Source organism: Lithobates pipiens, unplaced genomic scaffold (assembly GCF_037356315.1).
Source record: "Lithobates pipiens isolate NorthernLeopardFrog02 unplaced genomic scaffold, aLitPip1_a1.2 Scaffold_3, whole genome shotgun sequence".
In the NCBI taxonomy this organism is placed as follows: domain Eukaryota; kingdom Metazoa; phylum Chordata; class Amphibia; order Anura; family Ranidae; genus Lithobates; species Lithobates pipiens.
In genome coordinates this window covers 173,452,185-173,471,369 of record NW_027507790.1, presented here as the reverse complement: position 1 = coordinate 173,471,369, position 19,185 = coordinate 173,452,185, and the positions used below count along the sequence as shown (strand labels likewise).

The 19,185-nt window shown below is 42.4% G+C and overlaps 1 protein-coding gene across 3 annotated transcripts in view; it reads right to left on the bottom strand.

Moving 5' to 3' along the window:
- The window catches only part of ARHGEF28 (Rho guanine nucleotide exchange factor 28), a 367,072-nt gene extending 348,530 nt beyond the window's left edge, over window positions 1-18,542 (bottom strand). Inside the window, exon 1 of one of the 3 annotated variants that reach the window (XM_077462520.1) lies at window positions 18,304-18,542. The gene's annotated coding sequence lies outside the window, so the exon portion shown is untranslated. The remainder of the gene's footprint in view (window positions 1-18,303) is intronic. The other 2 variants (XM_077462516.1, XM_077462518.1) reach the window with 2 other exon arrangements.
- Between the last annotated feature and the right edge of the window lie 643 nt (window positions 18,543-19,185).

Below are 19,185 nucleotides of genomic sequence, written 5' to 3'. Positions count from 1 at the left end.
TCTGTACACACGATCAGACTTTGCTCCATCGGACTTTTGTTGCCAGAAAGTTTGTCCGTTCGCACAGCCAACAAAAGTCCGATGAAAACCAAAAAAGTTTGTCTGATGGAGCGTACACACGGTCGGATGTTGCTCCAAAACAGCTAATTTGCATGTTTGTTGTCAAAAAGTCTGATCGTGTGTATGGGCCTTTACAGTAAAGAACCCTCTACGTAGTTTAAGGTTAAACCTTTTTTCTTCTAATTTTAATGAGTGGCCACGAGTCTTATTAAACTCCCTTTTGCGAAAATGTTTTATCCCTATTGTGGGGTCACCAGTACGGTATTTGTAAATTGAAATCATATCCCCTCTCAAGCGTCTCTTCTCCAGAGAGAATAAATTCAGTGCTTGCAACCTTTCCTCCAGACTCTTTATTAGCTTTGTTGCCCTTCTTTGTACTCGCTCCATTTCCAGTGCATCCTTCCTGAGGACTGGTGCGCAGAACTGGACAGTATACTCCAGGTGAGGCCGGACCAGAGTCTTGTAGAGTGGGAGAATTATCGCTTTATCCCTGGAGTTAATCCCTTTTTTAATGCATGCCAATATTCTGTTTGCAGCTTGGCACTGCATGCATTGCTGAGCCTGTCATCTACTAGGACCCCCAGGTCCTTTCCATCCTAGATTCCCCTAGAAGTTCTCCCCCCAGTGTATAGAATACATTAATTATTTTTGCCACCCAAATGCATTATTTTACATTGTTCAACATTAAACATCATTTGCCATGTAGTTGCCCACCCCATTCATTTGTTCAAATCTACATGCAAGATTTCCACATCCTGCGGAGAAGTTATTGCCCTGCTTAGCTTAGTATTGTCCACCAATAAAGAGATTGAACTGTTGATGTTTATGGAACCAAAAATACAACCTGCTGTGGGCAAAGAAGTCCCTGACCCTCTTCAAAAAAGGCAGCAGTTGAAAACGCACAAATGTGAACGTGTCACATAGAAAATCATGTTAAATGGACTACAGTGTGTTTCTGTAAAACTGAAAATGCACTGAAAAATGCATAGGTGTGAACCAGACCTAAGAAATGTTTTTAGGAAGGCTGAAGCAGACTAGGGACTGGACGAATCTCATGAGCCAGAAACTAATGACTCCATGGATGACATCTGCTGTACAAGTTTGAGAAGTCATTTGTAGTCAATAGATTGGCTTCCCTGAATTCCTAGAAGTTCCTGCAGGCTCTTGATTTGGCTAGTCAACTCCCGGAACTGTGCATTCATTTGCTAACACCATAAATAATATGGTAGCAAGCTTCAAGGACAACTAAGAGAACTACAGACACCATGTTGACCTTCTGCAAATGCTAGTTTCCTTCCAGTCATTTAGGGGTGGGCAAAACACCCCCCCCCCCTCCGGTTTGGTTCGCACCAGAACATGCAAACAGGAAAAAAAATTGTGCGAACATGTGAACCTTATTAAAGTCTATGGGACACAAACACGAAAAAATAAAAAGTGCTAATTTTAAAGGCTTATATGCTTATACTGTATACAAGTACTACCCTAGGAGACACGTATCAATGCAAAAACAAAAGTTTTTAAAACTACCGTTTTTTTAGCAGCAGTGATTTTATTAATGCTTAAAGTGAAACAATAAAAATAAAATATTCCTTTAAAGATCGTGCTTGGGGGTCCCCGTAGTCTGCCTGTAAAGTGGCGCATCTGTCTGATGTGTTTTACAGTGCCACAGCAAACTGACATTTCTAAAGTGAAAAAGTCATTTAAAATTGCTTGCAGCTGTAATGTATTGCCAGCTCCTGGCAATATAGATTAAAAAAATAAAATAAAAAATCAGTGTGGGTTCCCCCCCCCGTCCTCCCCAGTCCATACCATGCCCTTTGGGTCTGGTATAGATTTTTAGGGCGAACTCCCCCCAAAATCCATACTGAACCCTTATCCGAGCATGCCAGGCCCCATGCCCTCAACATGGGGAGAGCGCTTTGGGGTCCCTCCCAAAGGACCCTGTCCCAATGTTGATGAAGACAAGAGTCTCATCCCCACAAACCTTGCCCGGTGGTTGTGGGGGTCTGCGAGCAGGGGGGAATTATAAGAATCTGGAAGCCCCCTTTAACAAGGTGAGTTGACAACTCTATCTGAGTTTGATTGACAGCAGCGGGAGCCAATGGCGCTGCTGCTGTCTCAGCCAATCAAGAGGGAGAGTCCCAAACGGCCAAGGCATTCGTGGACATCGCTGGATAGAAATGGGTTTAGGTAAGTATTAGGGGGGCTGAGGGGAGCTGCTGCACACAGATGGATTTTTAACTTAATGCATAGAATTGATTAAGATAAAAAAAACTTTCTGAATTTACAACCCCTTTAAAGTCTTCTTGGATTTTTCAAAAAAGCACCTGAAGGGATCTTATACCGTGTACACATGATTGGAATTCTCGTCAGAAAAAGCTCTGAAGGTTTTCCCGTCAGAATTCCGACGGAATTTCGCTAAAACTATCTTGCCTGCACACTGTCACACCAAATTACGATGGTCAATAACACCGCGACATACAACACATTCCAAGGCACTATAAAAGGGAAGTTTAATGCTTCCAAGCATGCGTCGGAATTGCATACAATCGAAAAATCCGATAGAAAGGTTTTCTGTCGGAAAAATTAAGAACGGGCTCTCAATCTAAAGATCGTAGGAAATGCCGACAGAAAAAGACCGATGGGCATACACACAGTCAGAAAATCCGATGAAAAGCTCCCATCGGACTGTTTCCATCTGAAATTCCGGCTGCGTGTACGCGGCATTAAAGGAACAAGCATAATCTCTGGTCTGGAGAAAGAAATATAAAACTTTTTTTGCAACAATTGTACATTTTAATTATGTGGGAAACCATTTTGGCAGCCGCAATTCAACCGAAAATTTTTTAATTTTTTTTGATTTGGGCGATTCACAATTTTTCAGTTCGATCAATTTGAAATCGAAAAAGAACTGAAAAAAAAATCTAAGAAAATTCGAATTAATAAAAGGAAACAAATTCTAAATATGAATCCTGAAAATAAATTAAACAATCAATTGAATTTAACAAAACAAAATAATTAGATTAACAAATCAAAACACATTTTTTCGTCACGCACATTCTAATTCGAACAGTGGATGGCTTTAATTTTTATTTTTGTGCTTGATTAAAAAAAATAAAAAAAATTATATCTCAGCATTAAAGTGGTTGTAAACTTCAGTCTTTGACTTGTAAACATGGCTCAGCTATAGGTACTGTAAAGATCACCCAAACGTGCACCGTTTAGGAGATGTTTACTTTATATACATTAGTGGGCTGCAGCAACAGCCGATTTTCGTGCGGAAATAAAATTTGAGGAATCGGACATGTTGAAAATTTTTAGAAAAACGAACGATTTTCTAATCAATGATGGGAGAATCGTGCGAGAAACGTAATAAGAAAAGAAAATGTACGGAGATAAAAGAAAATGTACGGAGATAAAAGAAAATTTACGGAGAGAAAAGAAAATTCCCAGCCAAGAAAATTCTTTTCTGTAGCAACATGAGGTGAAATTGAAGGCTTGGTCGGCCGAATTTCGAAAATCAATGGTGGCATCATCGGATCACAAAAAAAACGAATTTTCTGATTTTGAAAAGAAAATTTGTTCGAAATTCAACCGTGTATGGCCTGCATAAATAAAGGACATTTGGGATCTACGTACTCCACCATCAAGCAAGATTCCACCGGTCAACCTAGTACCCTCAAGCTTATTAAAATTGCAAGTCCAGACAGGTCCTGAAATCCAGCATCTTCTCTAAAATAATAATGTAGATAATCTGCCATTGTGATGTAATTCAAAACAGGACATTGCCCCAGGTTAACAGGGTGTAACAAGCAACAAATAAACCCATCACTACTGATAAAAGCAATCACACACTTACATACTGTAGTGTATATATATAGAACATGGCTAAACAGTCCATGTTTGGAACTATTATATTGATTAATAGACATGGCTCCATTATTTCCTCCTGTATGGTTAAATGAAAGACACAAAGCGACAATGAAAGAGAAAACGTAAATGCCAGGAAAACAGCCCCTCCCTTCCACTCCCCGCTGTCAAATCCTCTGGCAAATGTAACAATCACAAAGCTAGACACACAAAAAAAAAAAAAAAAAGTTTGCAGCAATCAGGCCTGTGTTTTCAATATCTCTCTGTATTTCATGAAGACATATTGTAAAATACTGTGCATACAACATACTGTGATTACAACACATATTTGGAATGTAAATTCAATCAAGTCAGGTATATCCAGTGGCGCCCTTGGGTTGGGGTGCATTCCTGCTAAATGCTAGGTGTTTGTCTGTTATGATAACCTACCAAAATTAAATTGATCAAATCACCAGGTTGATCAAGACATGGTTATGCTTCCTTGCATCTCCCAAGCATGCATGTTCATGTATAGAACATATAAGCAGATTCCATAACTTTATAAGGCAACTACTTGAAATACATTACAGCACTGAATTTGTACAGAATGTCCCTTTAAATCATATCAAAACCCAAAAACAAAAATGTAATATATTCTGAGTTTCTCAGTCCATAAATAAGGTGGTTGCATTTGTTTTGTTTTTTCCCCAGGTATTCTCCTTTTTTCTTCACCTGCAAATAACACACATCTGATCCCTGGGTGGGCACACTTCTCCCTGGTATCTATAGAAGGAGCGTCGGTTGTCACCCAGGCTGGACTTCAGACATACCTGCCTTTGTTCACCTCTATTACCATAGCTCCTAACTGTCCCTGATTTCGAGGGACTGTCCCTCTGTTCATCTTTCCTCCTCATTTGTCCCTCATTTTGGTCTGATCTATATAGTTGTACAGTGGTGTGAAAAAGTGTTTGCCCCCTTCCTCATTTCCTGTTCCTTTGCATGTTTGTCACACTTAAGTGTTTCGGAACATCAAACCAATTTAAGCAATAGTCAAGGACAACACAAGTAAACACAAAATGCAATTTGTAAATGAAGGTGTTTATTATTAAAGGTGAAAAAAAATCCAAGCCATCATGGCCCTGTGTGAAAAAGTGATTGCCCCCCTTGTTAAAACATACTATAACTGTGGTTGTCCACACCTGAGTTCAATTTCTATAGCCACACCCAGGCCTGATTATTGCCACACCTGTTCACAATCAAGGCATCACTTAAATAGGAGCTGCTTGACACAGTAAGGTCCACCAGAAGATCCTTAAAAGCTACACATCATGCCGAGACCCAAAGAAATTCAGGAACAATTGAGAAAGAAAGTAATTGAGATCTATCAGTCTGGAAAGGGTTATAAAGCCATTTCCAAAGCTTTGGGAATCCAGCGAACCACAGTGAGAGCCATTATCCACAAATGGCGAAGACATGGAACAGTGGTGAACCTTCCCAGGAGTGGCCGGCCGCCCAAAATTACCCCAAGAGCGCAGCGACGACTCATCCAAGAGGTCACAAAAGACCCCACAACAACGTCCAAGGAACTGCAGGCCTCACTTGCCTCAGTTAAGGTCAGCGTTCATGCCTCCACCATCAGGAAAAGACTGGGCAAAAATGGCCTGCATGGCAGAGTTCCAAGGAGAAAACCACTGCTGAGCAAAAAGAACATCAAAGCTCGTCTCAATTTCTCCACAACACATCTTGATGATCCCCAAGACTTTTGGGACAACATTCTGTGGACCGATGAGACAAAAGTGGAACTCTTTGGAAGGTGTGTGTCCAAGTATATCTGGCGTAGAAGGAACACTGCATTTCATAAAAAGAACATTATACCAACAGTAAAATATGGTGGTGGTAGTGTGATGGTCTGGGGCTGTTTTGCTGCTTCAGGACCTGGAAGACTTGCCGTGATAAAAGGAACTATGAATTCTGCTGTCTACCAAGAGATCCTGAAGGAGAATGTCCGACCATCTGTTCGTGTACTCAAGCTGAAACAAACTTGGGTTCTGCAGCAGGACAATGATCCTAAACACACCAGCAAGTCCACCACCGAATGGCTGAAGAAAAACAAAATGAAGACTTTGGAGTGGCCTAGCCAAAGTCCTGACCTGAATCCTATTGAGATGTTGTGGTATGACCTTAAAAAGGCCGTTCATGCTCGAAAACCCTCTAATGTAACTGAATTAGAACAATTCTGCAAAGATGAGTGGGCCAAAATTCCTCCAGGACGCTGTAAAAGCCTCATTGCACGTTATCGCAAACGCTTGGTTGCAGTTGTTGCTGCTAAGGGTGGCCCAACCAGTTATACGGTTTAGGGGGCAATCACTTTTTCACACAGGGCCATGATGGTTTGGATTTTTTTTCACCTTTAATAATAAACACCTTCATTTACAAATTGCATTTTGTGTTTACTTGTGTTGTCCTTGACTGTTTAAATTGGTTTGATGTTCCGAAACACTTAAGTGTGACAAACATGCAAAGGAACAGGAAATGAGGAAGGGGGCAAACACTTTTTCACACCACTGTATATAAATTGCAGAAGTTACCTTTCAAAGAGTGTTTCCCAGAGCTATGATCCAAATGCAACATTTCTGCATTTGTAAACTTGATAAGCCAATATAAAGGAATAGTAGTGGTAAAAAAAAGCACTTGTGGGTTCAACTAATCTTTTTTTTGGGGTTAATTCTCCTTTAGGGGTTCGGGGCATGTCCTATACCTACATATTCTTGCTAGTAGGTGTCCCTCATTCCCATCTCAAAAAGTTGGTAGGTATGCTATTACAACAGTATTTTTGCTGTCAGGTCACAAAAAGAATGCTCCATTTCTGGACTGGTAAGCTGCAATATATTACATTTGTGTTCTTGGGTTTAATTATACTTTAAAGTGGTTGTAAAGGCAGAAGGTTTTTATCTTAATGCATTACACGGCTCCGTATCTGAGAGGACACACAGAGCTATAACTCAGCTCAGGTGCCTCCATAGCAAACTGGTTGCTCTGGGGGCACTCTAAAGGAGGGAGGGGCCAAGAGAGCCAGCAGGGGACCCGAGAAGAGAAGCATCTGGGCTGCTCTGTGCAAAACCACTGCACAGAGCAGGTAAGTATAAGATTTTTTTTTTAATTTAAAAATAATAAACAACAAGATTTTAATATCACTATAAAAAATAGGCTTACCCCAAATGAGCTGCTTTCCGTGTATTTACTAACTAACAGTTTATGCATAACTTTTTATCACTCAGACTTTTCCACATTTTGTCTTGGTACAAACTGGTGTTTCAGTAGTTTAGAAACGGCTTTCTTCCAGTCTCCTTTGTGTAAACACGGAAGCAACGTCACAACGTCACTTTCGGTTTACTCGGCTGCCGATGGCAAAAAATTACAGTATTCAGAATCGCCACCTGAGAGCTCACGCAGCAAAGAAAACGCACACATAAGTCTCATCCGCACATGTAAACGGTGTTCACATCACATATGTGAGGTTTCGCCGCAATTGTCTGAGCGAGAGCAATAATTCTAGCACTAGACCTCCTCTGTAACGCTTATGCCGCGTACACACGACCGGACTTTGATGGACTAGGTCCGACGGAATGAATCCATCGGATATTACGATCGCGTATGGGTTCGGACTTTTTGTTTTCCCAAAAGTCAGACGGACCTAGAAATAAAACATGTTTCAAATCTTTCCGATAGACTCGAGTCCGGTCGAAAAATAAATTCGTCTGTATTCTAGTCCAACGGACGAAAACCGGCGCTAGGGCAGCTATTGGCTACGGACTATGAACTTCCTTATTCTAGTCCGGTCGTACGTCATCACATTCAAATCCGTCGGACTTTGGTGTACTTGTGTGTGGCCATGTCCGTTTATTCGAAAATACCATCGGGAAGACCGTCGGAACTATTACCCATCTTATTCATTTATTATATTTATTTAGTTTTTGTTGCAATGTTTATTATTGCTTTTTATACACTTGTGAGTTTGGGCATGTATATGCTCTTACTTTAATTCATACAAGACTTTAGCGTCACAATTTTTTGTTTGTATATGACATAAAATATTGCTTTGGGGTTCGAAGTAATTTTCTAGCAAAAAATACATATTTTTACTTGTAAGCAACAAAATTTCAGAAATAGGCTTAGGCATGAAAGGGTTTTAAGCAACCTAATTATGGCCGTACATGGATCGAAATTCTGCCAGTTTAGCAGGGAAAGATTTGTATTCATCTATATTGATCAAATTACTTCTGTTGGACAGGACTGTGAAAAACTGTTGTCGATCAGCTGGCGGCAACCAATAGGGTACGGCTGCTGATCAGTGCATTCTGACAACAGAGGATCCACTTTTCTTGTGTGGATGGAGGAATCCGTTGGTTTTTTTATTCAATCTGCTCTCTGAATGATCAACAAAAATAAATGAAGCGTCTACGGCCAGCATAAGGCACACAATGCAATTTGCAGTGACACCTAGATAGTCATGCATGCATACTGGAGGACCAGAGGACCTCCACAAATACAATGCAGCTGCCATGAGCTGCATCTATCTTTTAGAGAACCCCATCTGATGTTTCTGACATTCAGGTGCTGTCCTCCTTCCAGTACTACCATAGGCCTGTCTGCAGTTAAGGCAGCCCACCCGACTCCCTGCTCCTTTCTCCTAGTGCAGCCATTCTCAACTAGGGTTCCTTCAGAGGTGGCTAGGGGTTCCTTGAGCTGTGGCTGATTTACCTCCTGTTTGGTGCCTACATAGTTCTGAGCCAATGCCATTTGGAGGAGCCAGTGCTATGACACTAATGATCTTTATAGCTCTATGAAAGGGGACCACCACTGTAAAAAAATGGCATTCTTCTCACTGAACACCAAAGTAAGGGGCATTGTTCCCACTGACCCCTAATGAATGGGTTTTATCAGGGGTTCCTCGAGACCTGAAAGTTATTTTAAGGGTTCCCCTGGGGTAAAAAGGTTGAGAAAGGCTGTCCTAGTGGAACCACCAACTGCAAAAGATAGGGGTTTTACATTCATATGTTTTTATTGGTGCAGGTGATCTGAGGTCTGAAAGTGCAGGGATTGGGGCTGATCTGAGGTGTAAAAGGTACATGAAATTAGGTTTATTTGAGGTGTGAGGGTGCAGGAATTGGAACTAATCTGAAGTCTGACGTTGCACAAATAGGAGCTGATCTGACGTCTGAAGGTGCAGACATTTGGACTGATCTAAGGTCTGAAGATGCAAGAACTGAGATTGATCTGATGTCTGAAGGTGCAGAAATTGAGATTATTCTGATACTGTATATGACTATACAGGAATTGGGGCTGATATGAAGTCTGATGGTGCAGGAATTGATGCATATATGAGGTCTAATGGTGCATGAATTAGGACACATAAGGTTTGATGGTGCAGGAATTGGGACACATATGAGGTCTGATGGTGCAGGAATTGGGGTTGATCTGAGGTCTGACAATACGAAAATCAGAGCTGATCTGAGGTCTAAGGCTATGTACACACAAAAGGATTTTCCGACAACAAAACTGTGGATTTTTTTCTGAGGGATGTTGGCTCAAACTTGTCTTGCATATACACGGTCACACAAATGTTGAAATTCTAAAGGTCAAGAATGTGGTGAGGTACAACACGTACGACGAGCCGAGAAAAATTAAGTTCAATAGCCAGTGTGGCTCTTCTGCTTGATTCCGAGCATGCGTGGACTTTTGTGTGTCAGAATTGTGTACACACACTCGGAGTTTCCGACAACAGCTCTTGTTGTCGGAAAATTTGAGAACCTGTTCTCAAACATTTGTTGGCGGAAATTCCAACATCAAAATGTTTTATGGAGCATACACACGGTCGGACTTTACGACAACAAGCTCACATCCACATTGTTGTCGGAAAATCCAACATTTGTCGTCCTGTGTACGGCCCATTAGGAGCAGGAATTGGGACTAATATGTGGTTTATATCTCGATAGTGTTCACTTGGAAGCCAATCTCAAACTTACACTCAATGTGGAAAAGGTTGCTGTCCCTTAAAAGACCTAGAGTTTCGCTAATTTACCCTAGGAATTACCAATGTTTGCAAACACACAGAACATGTGGAACGAACCGACCCTAAGGCATAGCCCTAAGTTTGTTCTGGCCTTCACCTACAAAATGTAAACATTGGTTAACCAGTAATACCTGGGTTGTTTTTGTCCAAACTCCTTTATCATGTTATTGTCTTGGAATTGAAAGGAACATGCTTTGATGTAAAGTAAAACTAAGTATAGAGTAGAATAGTGAAACTGCTTTTCTCATTATTGGCAAATATTTAGGGCAGCATTTTGACTGATAGAAAAACGCATCGGGGGCAAGGTATGACCTTGCGTAGCCTAAAAATCTACTGAAACTCTAAGCCAGGCATATCCAAAGTCCGGCCCGCATTCTGGTTTAATGCGTCCCCCCTAGGCACTTGGATATATACCATATTTATCAATGCTGCCTCGGAAGGGACAGGGAATTGGCATGACGATCGCCATTAGATTGCTCGATGGCATCTGTAATAGGAAGTCCTGTCTCCTGGGCTACCATTGGACGACTGTTCTGTCTATCATAGGAGGTGGGACTTTGCTTAAAGAGGCCGCCAAGTAAACAGGAGATTCGTTGGGGACGAGAGAGAGAGAGAGAGAGAGAGAGAGAGAGAGAGAGAGAGAGAGAGAGAGAGAGAGAGAGAGAGAGAGAGATCTCTATATATCTCCAAATAACATACCAAAATAACACAATTAACACGCCCAAGCTCATCTCTTCACCACACACAGCCACAAGGGTAAGAGAATTATTGTTGGGCAGTGTATTAGTGCTCAGACAAACACACTTATGCCGTGTACACAAGACCGGACTTTCCGTCAGAATAAACTCTGACAGTCTTTCCGACGGAGTTCCGACCAAATGGACTTTTCCTACACACGATCACACCAAAGTCCGTTTGTTTCGAACGCGATGATGTAAGACGGGACTAGAAAAGGAAGTTCAATAGCCAGTAGCCAATAGCTGCTCTTGCGTCGTATTTGGTCCGACGGAATAGAATTTTTGAAGGAAAAAGTCAGATGAAGCCCACACACAATCGGAATATCTGATAAAATGATTCCATCTGACCTTTTCTGCTGGAAAGTCCGGTCTTGTGTACATGGCATTAGACTGAATTTGAATGGTTCAAAGAATGTCAGGCAAAATGGTCGGCCCTCGTGCATGTTCACGTCATCAAATTTGGCCCTCTTTGAAAAACGTTTGAACACCCCCGCTCTAAGCTTTCCTAAAGTATACATAGGGGGTTGATTTACTAAAGGCAAATCCACTTTGCACTCCAAGTGCACTTGGAAATGCAGTCGCTGTAGAGCTGAGGGGAAGATCTGAAATGAGGGGAAGCTCTGCTGCTTTCTATCATTCAATCATGTACAAGCAAAAATGCTGTTTTTTATTTTCCTTGCATATCCCCCTCAAATCTACAGCGAATGCACTTCCAAGTGCACTTGCAGTGCAAAGTGGATTTGTCTTTATTAAATAAACCCCATTGTTCCCAATAATTTGGGTTCATAAATAATAAGAGGTTTAAGAAAGAGATGCATAGATTTTGCCTAGTTTTATAAACCATCCTTCTGATGTGCTACCAACTGATGATTATTGGTAAGGTTTAGCAGCAAGTTTATACAAGCAGAATTGACCATACATTGATAGATTTTTGTACAAAAAATATTGTTAGCACATTCAATAATACCATCAAAGAGAAAAACTTACCATCCTGCTCCTTTGATTTTTTTTTTCAAGTGAAGTAAAAGTGAAAATCAAGTGAACGTTTAGAATTCAAATTTTTTTAAACAAAATTCTACCCTTGTATGGCCAGCTTTATTCATGCTTCTTGCAGAGTAAACCAAGAACAGCTTTAACTACATAAACCCTGACACCTTACTTAGATGATTGTAAAGTATATAAACATTCAAAATAATGTAAAATATTGTCCATTAACCTTTTTTTTTTTTTTTTTTTTTTTTTTTTTTTTGGTAGTGGGAAAAAGTCAGTACGCATTTAAAAGACCATTGATTACATCCTACAGCTCCATATAATTTGTTTCTAGTGTGTCCAACTGGAATAAGAGTTGTGTTATCCTGGACACCGCAAACTAGCTAAAAAAATACTGGGTAAATGCTGGGTACAGAAGTGCAAAATTTCATACAACCATTTGCTAGCTTTAAAAAAAAAAAAAAAATGGACAAGATATCCGTTTTAATTAGTAGACAAAATTTGGATGAAAGTGCGCAAAAACTCCCCATGTCCCAGATTCAGGCTTCAGTTGGATACCAGTGAAAAGAAATTGAGCTATACAATGTCAACAACACCATGGGAGCTGTGACCAGATTCTTCTCCATAGATAATACTCTAAACCAGGGATATGCACTTAGCAGACCTCGGGCTGTTGCAAAACTACAAGTCCCATCATGCCTCTGCCTCTGGGTGTCATGCTTGTGGCTGTCAGTCTTGCAGTGCCGCATGGGACTTGTAGTTCTGCAACAGCTGGAGGTCCACTAATTGCATATCCCTGCTCTAAACTATAGCTAAACTACTGGAGAGTGGAGACCAAAGACTTGTGTTTAGAAGTCATAAATTGCTTACAAAAACTACAAAATGAATGTATCCTTCCTTAATGTGTACTACAATATAAATAAACAGAATATTGTAGGGCCTCCACCCAAAACTACACAAGGAATATGTTTGATAAATATATTGAACACATCCACATCGCAAAAACATACAAAAAAAACTTTGCTCCAGAAAGACAATATTGCAAACCGTTTAAAAACCAGCAGGTCTTGCTTGTATTAATATACACAATAAAGGCAAATAATATCCATAAGGCTTAAAGTGGATGTAAATCACTTTTTTTTATATCATAATGTAGAGTATATCATTATATATATTGTATATCCTATCAGTCTTGCCACAAAGAGTTAATCCAGCTCTGAGCAATCCTCTTTCATTGTTCAGTCAGATAAATCTTGACAAACACAGAAAAACATAGTCAAATCCTCCCCCTTGCTGTGAGTGACAGGTGATTTACATATGTCGTGCACTGGCCTAAGACACATGCATTATTTTATAATTCCCTCCCACTCCTTTCTTCTGCTGCTCTGCAAGGATTGGATGTTCCACACCTCAGCATAATTGGGCATGCTGAAGTCATGTGGTTACTTTCCTGTCTTTTCATTGGATGTTAGAGATCATAGCAGAAGTTCAGTGTAAGAAATACACAGGAGAAAATACATATTGACAAGTGGAGTGTAGAGGTAGGCGGGGTGTCTGACATCATGACTCCACCCACCGAGCTCCAGACAACAGACCCACCCACAAAATCTGCAGTTTTTCGGGTCTCATAACAGACTGAGGGGAGACATTTGACAGGTAAAGACACATGCAGGAGGCATGTATATCCTTCTAGATAACCCCTATGGCAGTAGTTTAGAAAGGATGACATTGGATTTACATCCACTTTAAAGGGATTGTAAAGTAAAAATGTTTTTTTTTTTAAATAACAAACATGATATACTTGCCTCCACTGTGCAGCTCGTTTTGCACAGAGTGGCCTAGAACCTGCTCTTCTGGGGTCCCTCGGCAGCTGTCTCTGCTTCCTCCCGCAGGTACTTCTCACGTTAATGTGAGCTCCCTCGCATGGTAAGGCGCACCTGCGGGTGCGCTCCCGTGATACAGCCGGCAGCTATAGCCGCTCGCTGTATCACACGGCCCCGCCCCCCGGCGCGCTGCGTCATTGGATGTGATTGACAGCAGCGCGAGCCAATGGCTGCGCTGCTTTCAATCCATCCACTCCAGCCAATCAGCGGCCAAGCTCAGCGGCGAAGAGGACGTTGGAGGCGAGCGCGGGATTTTCGAGGGGTCAGGTAAGTAAAACGGCAGTATGCATATATATATATAGAATGCATTAAGGTGAAAAAACATTTACCTTTACAACCCCTTTAATGTACACGGGATGTTTTAAAACCTCCCCTGAACGATTTAATTTGAGAGATAGTAAACAACGCTTAAAAATGCCAGTTATGCCGTGCTCAGAAGCGTTTTTTTTTTCTCAGTCAAAAATTTTAAACGGCTGTAAACGAAACGCGCCTAACCATGAGTTACTGCATTTACATGCGTTTACAAGCTGTTGCAGGCATTTGGCATCTCAAATGCCTCTGAACATCCCTCCTAAATGCATTTTTTTGCTTTCCAAAAAATGCTTCTAAACTCAGCTGCTCAGAATTGACTATAAAGGACCCTGAGTACTGATAAGATAACAGGAGAGTTCAGGGGCAGCTGAAAAAAACACCCAACTGCTCCTAAGGGCCGGTTCACACAGGGGGCGACACGAGGCGACACGACTTGCCGTGCCGCGATCTGACAAGTCGCCCCCGTTCTGTACAATGGAACCGTTCTAAGAGGAGCGACTCGAGTCGCTCCGTCTTAGAAAAAAGGTTCCTGTACTACTTTTGGGCGACCTCGGGGCGGCTTGCATTGACTTCTATACAGAAGTCATTTGCAAGTCGCCGCTGAGGTCGCGGCGAGGCAAGTCGTGTTGCCTCTCATCGCCCCCTGTGTGAACCGAGCCTTAACGTCTATTTACCAGCAGCAGCGTACATGAGGCCTAAAGCCTCATACACACACTTTGATTTTTGGACGACAAAGTCAGATTTTTGTTTCTGATCATGTGTAGTCTTGCTCTTACGATTTTTTTCGTATGAAAACCATACTAATGAAACAAAAATCAGACGTTGAGGTCACATCTGACAAAAATGTTATAGTCTGCATGTCCAGCTTTTGTCTGACGAAAAAGTGAAATCGGCTGTCGAAATCATACAAACGGTAAGATGTCCGAAAATCAAATCGTGTGTATGGGCCTTTAATCTGCCCTTCACATCCATTGCAATAAACCGTCTAAAATTCCAGCCGTGTGTAGGCTCCATCTGACATTTTCCATCGGAATTTCCAACACACAAAATTTGAGATCTGGATCTCAAATTCTCCGACAACAAAATCCGTTGCCGGAAATTCCAATCGTGTGTACACAATTCCGACGCACAAAGTTCCACGCATGCTCGGAATCAAGCAAAAGAGCAGCACTGGCTATCGAACTTCATTTTTCTCGGCGTACATGTTGTATGTCATTGCGTTCTTGATGTTCGCAATTTCCAACCAACTCTGTGCGACCATGTGTATGCCAGACAAGTTTGAGCCAACATCCGTTGGGAAAAAAAATCCATGGATTAAGTTCTCGGAATGTCCATTTGTGTGTACAGGGCATAAGAGGGGATTTCCCTCATATTAGAAAGATATCCTCTCACTTCCTGTTGTGTCTACAGGACAGGAAGCACAGGAAATCTCCCTAATGGCAAAAAAAATATATATATGACAGCAGATTTAACCCTTCCATATTCTATCCAAAACGAGAAAAAAAAAAAAAAGGTTTTGACTTTAGATATACTTTAAGTCATAACTCATGATAGGCATACTCATAGGTCAGCAAAAAAATAAATTTTGGCACAGGTTTGTTTTAATTTAAAGGATAATATTACAGTGCCTGATGATGACGAATGCCTTTTATACAAACACAAACAAGTTCAACACATTGGCTTAATAATTTAATATCTCCTGCTGTGCACACATACGCCACGTGATGATCTCAGAGTCAGAGAAGCAATTCTTCACTAGCCTGGTGTTACACTTCACAGCCTTCACAGGGATGGCATGGCTGGCATGAACAGTTTTCTACATTACATCTTATGTGGCACACTAATCATGGCAGCTGGAGAATGTGTGCGATCGGGACATTACATCTGTGCATGTGCGTTACTTTAGCAATGCATAACTGCATACAGCCACCTTCACCCATTATATCGATGAGTGGCTGTAAACAGTTCCAGGACTTTCCTGGCACCAGACATACACAGCGCATGGGCAAATGTGCCCAAACGCATGAAACCTAAAGCAGGCCATGGTTGGATCGAATTCTGAAATAATTTTCTTAGGAAAATCGTAACGAAGACTTTTCTTTTCGAATTTCGCACCAATTTCGGTTTTTCGTGCGGCAATCAAGATTGAGCGATTGGGCGTGTTGTACATTTTTGGAAAAATTTATTGAATGGTCGGATTTTTAAATCAATGGTGGCACCACCGGATCACAAAACGCAAAATGTTTCTGATTTTTTAAAGAAAATTGGCTCTGGATTTGACCCATGTTAGACCTGGCAAAGCACGTTACTACAACTACACAGGTTTATTACAGTCAGCTCTCGGTGACCATGGACATCCATACATGATGGGATTTGTTATTCCATATCACCAGGCTGGCCATTACTGAAAGCAAATGTTTACAAGGCACTGAATAAACCTATTAATCATCCTAATTACATCAACCTGATAAAGATTGACTGCAATAGACAACCTGGACCTGATTAGCTAGAAAGTAGGAGTCTCTCCCGGTCCCTTCAGTCAATCCTGAATGATATAATACAGAATCTTATGGGAAATAAATATACTATGTATATGTATACGTATACCAGACCCTGCCAATAAACACTGCAACGTCCCCAACAACTGCAACATTGGAACATGACACACATCAGAACAGGGATCTCATTACATCCGCAGTACTAAGGACCAGGGGACTTTCCAGGGACTGAACATCAAAGCCTGGGGCAAGTCCCTGGAAATCCTGAACACCTGGAGATGACATACAGAAGGATTGGAGAAGGTCCCAACCCACAGGCTGTGCTCAGTGTCACCTACCAATGCTACATACCTCCTATGCCCCCAGATGATCAGTTTCCTATAGAGTCACCTACCTGTGCAGGAAATCTACTCTACAGACTGAGCTCCACACTACAGCAGGTCTGGTCCCTGTCCAGATATTTCCTCCAGTATATAACAATGCCCGGGTGAATCATTCGCTCTAGTGTGTCCCCTGTACAGAAAACACCATTCTCTGACCCTTGTCCCTGCTATGCTGCAGGTAATAGGTGCTCTCTAGTGTATAGTAATCCCTAGGTGATAAGTCCCCTGCAGTGTCACTTACCTGTGCTGTGTTCCTTCTATACCCCCAGGTGATCAGTCCCCTATAGAGTCATCTACCTGTCTAGTGTGTCCCCTATACAGACTGAGCTCCAGACTGCAGCGCTTGTAGTCCCTGCTATGTCCAGTTTGTAGATTTCCTCCAGTATAGAACAATCCCCAGGTGTTTGGTCCCCTATAGTGTCCCCAGTTTGTCCCCTGTACAGAGGGCACTAGTCTTATTGCTATGTCCAGGTAACAAGTTCTCTCTGGTGTACAGTAACTCCCCGGGGATCAGTCCCTTCAGTGTCACCTACCTGTGCAATGTTCCTTCTATGTCCCCGGGTGATCAGTGCCCTCAGTGTCACCTACCTGTGCAGCGTTCCTTCTATGTCCCCGGGTGATCAGTGCCCTCAGTGCCACCTACCCGTGCAGTGTTCCTTCTATGTCCCCGGGGGATCAGTCCCTTCAGTGTCACCTACCTGTGCAATGTTCCTTCTATGTCCCCGGGGGATCAGTCCCTTCAGTGTCACCTACCTGTGCAATGTTCCTTCTATGTCCCCGGGTGATCAGTGCCCTCAGTGCCACCTACCCGTGCAGTGTTCCTTCTATGTCCCCGGGGGATCAGTCCCTTCAGTGTCACCTACCTGTGCAATGTTCCTTCTATGTCCCCGGGTGATCAGTGCCCTCAGTGTCACCTACCTGTGCAATGTTCCTTCTATGTCCCCGGGTGATCAGTGCCCTCAGTGTCACCTACCTGTGCAGTGTTCCTTCTATGTCCCCGGGTGATCAGTGCCCTCAGTGTCACCTACCTGTGCAGTGTTCCTTCTATGCCCCCGGATGATCAGTGCCCTCAGTGTCACCTACCTGTGCAGTGTTCCTTCTATGTCCCCGGGTGATCAGTGCCCTCAGTGTCACCTACCTGTGCAGTGTTCCTTCTATGTCCCCGGGTGATCAGTGCCCTCAGTGTCACCTACCTGTGCAGTGTTCCTTCTATGTCCCCGGGTGATCAGTGCCCTCAGTGTCACCTACCTGTGCAATGTTCCTTCTATGTCCCCGGATGATCAGTGCCCTCAGTGTCACCTACCTGTGCAGTGTTCCTTCTATGTCCCCGGGTGATCAGTGCCCTCAGTGTCACCTACCTGTGCAGTGTTCCTTCTATGCCCCCCGCCAGGTGCCCAGTCCTCAGAGTGCCCCCTGTACAGGGTACAGCAGTGTCGGTCCTCCTGCTCTGTCCAGGTAATAAGTTCTCTGAGGTACATAATCATTTCCAGGCGATCAGTCCCTTATGGTGTCACCTACCTGTGCAGGGTGTCCCCTCTGCAGATAGAGCTCCACACTGTGTAGTCCTTGCAATGTCCCGGTAATCGTTCCCCTCCAGGCAGTATATATATAATCCCCTCCACTCTGAGCTCAGCTCCGCTCCAGTGCCAGGCAGTGTCCCCTGCGCATGTCCCCGGATCCCAGCGGCTCCTCTCCTGCAGGTGACTGGTGACAAGGTCGGCCGGTGTTATGACTGGAGATGTCCGGAGATCAGTCCCGTCCCTCCCCGTCTGTCCCTCCCAGACTGTCTGCGCCCCTCCCCGGGGCCGGGAGGAGGACAGCGGGACCACGTGGGCTTCAGGGGTGACACGGAGTGCTGGGGGACCCGTATATGAGGAGCCTTCTCTACATGCATCGGATACATAGGGAGCCAGCAACTCACTGCACTATGTACCATCAATATACTGCACAATGTATCAATATACTGCACAATGTATCAATATACTGCACAATGTATCAATATACTGCACAATGTATCAATATACTGCACAATGTATCAATATACTGCACAATGTATCATACTATACAATGTACCAATATACTGTACAATGTATCATACTATACAATGTATCAATATACTGCACAATGTATCATACTATACAATGTACCAATATACTGTACAATGTATCATACTATACAATGTATCAATATACTGTACAATGTACCAATATACTGTACAATGTATCATACTATACAATGTATCAATATACTGTACAATGTATCAATATACTGTACAATGTATCATACTATACAATGTACCAATATACTGTACAATGTATCATACTATACAATGTACCAATATACTGTACAATGTATCATACTATACAATGTACCAATATACTGTACAATGTATCATACTAT